At 31.5% G+C, this 5,365-nt stretch overlaps 1 pseudogene; it reads right to left on the bottom strand.

Moving 5' to 3' along the window:
* Positions 1 to 2,662: 2,662 nt before the first annotated feature.
* Positions 2,663 to 2,874, bottom strand: LOC145264092 (U2 spliceosomal RNA; annotated as a pseudogene).
* Positions 2,875 to 5,365: the final 2,491 nt, after the last annotated feature.

The following is a 5,365-nucleotide window of genomic DNA, read 5'->3' as shown; positions in this document are numbered from 1 at the left end:
TCATTATAAACACACCGGTCAATTAACTCACATTTCATCATTTTTCATAATTATTGAATATGTTACTATGTTGGACAATAATTTTTCACAAATTTAACCCATATTATTGCTCCTCTCCTTACTAAAATAATAAATTTGATATATTGTATGGGCTGATTATTTCATAAACAAACACATCGGTAAATTAATTAAAATGTTATCATTTTTCACAATTCCTGGATATGGTACTAATTTCGACAATAATTTTCCATCATTTAAACTCACCATATCGCACACCTTACTAAAATAATAACTTTAATATATTGTCTAGGCTGATTATTTCATTACAAACACAACAATCAATTAACTAACATTTCATCATTTTTCATTATTCTTGGATATGTTACTAATTTCGATGATATTTTTTTATATTTTTAAGCAACATTATTGCCCAACCTTACTAAAATAATAACGTTGATATATTTGCTGGGACATTTATTTCATTACAAACACACCAATCAATTAACATCCATTTCATCATTTTTCATAATTCTTGGGTATGTTACTAATTTCGACAATCATTTTTCATAATTTGTACCCAGATTATCGCCCGCTTCTTAATAAAATAATAACATTCATATTTTATCTAGGCTGATTATTTCAGTACAAACACACTAATGCATGAAATCACATTTCATCATTTTTCATAATTATTGGATATGTTACTTATTTCGACAATCATGTTTCATAATTTTATTCCATATCATCGCCCCTTGCTAAAATAATAACGTTGATATATTGTCTTGCCTGATTATTTCATTGCAAACACACAAATGCATTAAATCACATATGATTTTTCATAATTCTTGAATATGTTACTAATTTCGACAATCATTTTACATAATTTAACCCATCTTTATCGCCTCTCTTACTAAATAATAACTTTGATATATTTCCTGGACTGATTATTTTATTATAAACACACCAATCAATTAACTCACATTTAATCATTTTTCATAATTCTTGGATATGTTACTAATTTCGACAATAATTTTTCATAAGTTTAATACACGTTATAGCCTCCTCCTTACTAAAATAATAACGTTGATATATTGCCTGGAATGATTATTTTATTACAAACACACCAATCAATTAATTTACATTTCATCACTTTTCATAATTCTTGGATATGTTATTAATTTCGACAATCATTTTTTATAATTAAAAACCCGCATTATGCCCCCTCCTACTAATATAAGAACTTTGATATATTGTTTAGGTTTATTATTACATTACAAACACACCAATCAAGTTACTCACATTTCATCATTTTTCATAATTCTTGGATATGTTACTAATTTCGACAATAATTTTCATAACTTTAACCCACTATATCACTTCCCCTTACTTAATAACTTTGATATATTGCCTGGGTTAATTAGTCCATTACAAACACATCAATCAATTCCGGGTATTCTCATAGTATATATGTTCCACCTATCTTAGCCAATCCCATGTGACACGGTGTATTCTGCAAGTATATGTTTTTCATCATCTCATTGGACCCCGGGTGACGCTGTGTATATTGCTACTATATGTTTTCCACCTATCTCATTCAATACTGGGCGACGCTTTCTGCTAGTATATATTTGTACTTATCTCAGTCAATCCCGGGATTAACTTCCTGTCCTCCATCACACTGTTACAAATATACATGAAATAAAGTAATGTTTAAATCGCAAACTGTTTCAGCCATTTCCGGGACTGACTTTATATCCCCAACCCACTACTAAAAATATACATGGAATAATGTAATGTCTAAATAGTAAACTGTTTCAGCCCTTTTCGGGACTGACTTTCTATCCCCTACCCACTGTTAAAAATATACATTAAATAATGTCTAAAACGTAAATGGTTTCGGCCATTTCCGAGACTGACTTCTTATCTCCCATCCTACTGTAAAAAATATACATTAGATAAAGTAATGTCTAAAGCATAAATGGTTGCATCCATTTCCGGGACCGACTTCATATCCCCCACCCCACTGTTAAAAATATTAAATAAAGTAATGTTTAATGTGTGAACGGTTTCAGCCATTTCCGAGACGGATTTCTGATCCTCCATCCCACTGTTAAAAATATGCATGAAGTAAAGTAATGTTTAAATCGTAAACGGTTTAAGTCATTTCCAGGTCTGATTTCATATCCCCCACCCCATTGTTTAAAATATACTTGAAATAAAGTAATGTAAAATCATAAAATCTTTCAGTAGCTTTTCGAAATTAATACATAAAAACATGAACACGTTAGAGATTAGGCAACCATTGCTTCAACATTTCTGAGTGTAGTATCAGTTTCAGCATTCCAGTGACTAAACACACCCTTTTTTGGTATTGGTTAATGGAGGAGAAATCCTTCGTTACTGATACAGTTTTTATTTTTGTTACTGACCAGTGCTCCTTTTGGGGAGCTGGGTACCCCCCAAATTTTCAATCGACCTCATGTCCAACTCTGCCCTTGTGGGGAGGCAAGTAAACAAAAAAAAAATAATAATCAGAAGGGACATTTTCCAGGGCATCTTATGATTAATCGGAAGATAGATTTCCTGTGCATTTTATAATTAATCAGAAGGGACATTTCCAGGGCATTTTGTAATTAAATTAGAAATTACTTTTCCCTGTTACTTTTGTTACATTAAATAAAGTACCTATTTATAATGCCTCCCCACGGGACAGATTAACACACCAGGGTCGTTTTTTAACGTGGAATAAAGGAACAAAAAATTGTCTTAGTCGTAAAGGATTTCTCCTCCAATGAAAGAGAAGAAGAAATGGAAACGTAGCATCTGAAGAACAGATACTACACTTTGATCTTGGCCAAAAGGCCAAGAAGAACAAACCATTTTTATTAGCTTTGCCTCAACAGCGACACCATTTTTTTTTAATTCCACTTTCTTTTTAAGGGGTGACAAGGTTTATTTGGAATATTCAATTTTCCTTTTTAGGGATGCACAGCATGATAACGGCCGAATCGAATTACGATATTAATATAAAGATGAGAAATAGAATTTCATAACAATTAAATGACCCGGGTGTAAGCGTGACACACAAAAGAACACACACGCTATCGTATATATATGTATATATAGATGTTTAGTAGGCGTATATTTTGTAAATTATAATCATCACACACACACACACACACACACATAGTGCAATATAATAATTCTCCAAGTTCCAAATATCAAGTGTTATCAGTTGGTTACGTATTACTTTTCAAAAAGTAAACATTACAATATTGTTTCTTATTACGACCAACAAGTTTGCAAAATTATGTTATTGCTGCATATTTAGTCACGTACTCATAAGTTGTTTACCTTAAAAAACTTTTTAAAAAATACCATTTTGGACAACTGATATAGTTCATCATACCAAGACGCTCTGCTGTTCCTTCTCGTATATAAGAGTGACCTTCTCTATCTGTCTGTCTGTGTATGGAACGGTCTCTACCAAACTACTCTGTCAATGTTTGGTCTACACACTTGAAACTTGATATATAAGGGGTGTGGACCTCTGGAATACATTCGATTTGGTTTTTAGCAAATAGCTGCTAAGGGATCAAAATTGAAAAATAATTAGAATTTGACAGGCATAAGTCGACTAAACATGTTACTTCTACACATGTGCAAATATACATTTATATGGTAAAGTTGGTTCATGTTTTGAAGTTGTAATATCCATCTGTTGTTATCTCAGATGGTAATGAATAAAACTGGAGAGCTACATGTTTTATCGATTCTATCTAATAACACCTAAGTCAAATATATTTTTTAACTTTTGAAATCACTACTATATAGTAAGTACAATAATCAGCATTTAGCCTGATAATTTCCTTCGAGAATTAAACATGAACGTTTCTATGTAGCTTACTATAAATATATTTTTTCACTAGTATCTCTCTCTATATATGTATATATATGTACAGGGTGGGGTATGTTACAAAATTTCAGAACTATTTTTTTATGATAATATTAAAATGAATTTACTATTTAATTGTCATTATATGATAATGTAATATATGATTTCATATTTTTCATAAAAAAAGATACTAATTTTTAATAATGTCTGTTGAATTGAAGAGAAGATTCATCATAGAGCAGCATTAGAAAGGCCTGCGTCTACCAGAAATATTCAAGTTCGAAAAAAAAGCCCTCAAAATCAACAGCATGTTCATAAAAAGAATGATTGATCGTTACCTGAAAACTTTGTCAATCAAAGATAGACAATGATCAGGCTGTCGCCGCATCTTCAAAACACCTAAATTCATCAAAAATTAATTCATTTATTGTGGACTATTATCCTCATCTTTCTTAGTTGTTGTTTCATGACGTTTCGGACAACTATTCCTCTGGCCTAAATAAATTCATAATTAATACTCATCTCAATAATGAATTCCAATTAAATAATATATTCATCAAAAATGTTAGGGGGGGGGAAAATCAGGCGAAATTCAAGAAGATCCAATGAGACAAATAACAAATAAAGCACAAACATCACCAAAGACTATGTGAAGACTATGTCTAAATTACCTACAGATGTCACCTATAAGCTCTAAAAGTGACAGCTTCTCTCTGCACCTACAATGAAACTCATTAAAAATCGACTCTTGTTAAACCGTTTCAGACATGACACATTCAATTACATCATCTTCACAGATGAAACGTTATTCTCATCTCATTTCAAAAGTTCCACTATCATCAAAATAATAGAGTCCTTTCGCGAAGTTATGTGGCAATACCTGATAATGCAGGAAAGGTTTTCAGAACGCAGAAACCAGCATCAGGACAGCCATTTTTGAGCAAGGGAATCTCTCCTTGTTTTCATCCCTCAAAGGGTGAAGATTAACAAAGAACATTACATTAAGGACATTGTTGAAGGTGTACTGTGCATGGTAATAAAGTTTGGACTCTCCAACAAGATGGTGCGACAAGCCACATTGTTCATGTAACACAGCAGTGGTGTAGAGAAAACTGTCTGTCCTAGATATGTAAAGAAGAATGGTTTCCCTCATCACCTGATCTTAACATTCTTGATATTTCGTTGTAGTCAATCCTGGAGAATATGTCTTCATAGCTCAGGCATTAACGTCAAAGGAAAAGTAAACCGTAAGCTAAAGATTTTGATTTTGATTCTCAGTGGTTATGTATGGATATATGTGTATGTATATATATATATATATATATATATATATATATATATATATATATATATATATATATTAAAAAGCATAGATAGATGATAAATAGATAGATAGATAGATAGATAGATAGATAGGGAGTGAGGGAGAGAGTAAGGGAGAGTAATATGGACTATATTACATTTGACTAT

This window comes from Euprymna scolopes, chromosome 3 (genome assembly GCF_053919585.1).
Source record: "Euprymna scolopes isolate OS-2025 chromosome 3, ASM5391958v1, whole genome shotgun sequence".
NCBI classification, from domain to species: Eukaryota; Metazoa; Mollusca; class Cephalopoda; order Sepiida; family Sepiolidae; genus Euprymna; species Euprymna scolopes.
Note: the sequence above shows the minus strand (reverse complement) of the source record. Positions and strands in the feature narration are given on the sequence as shown.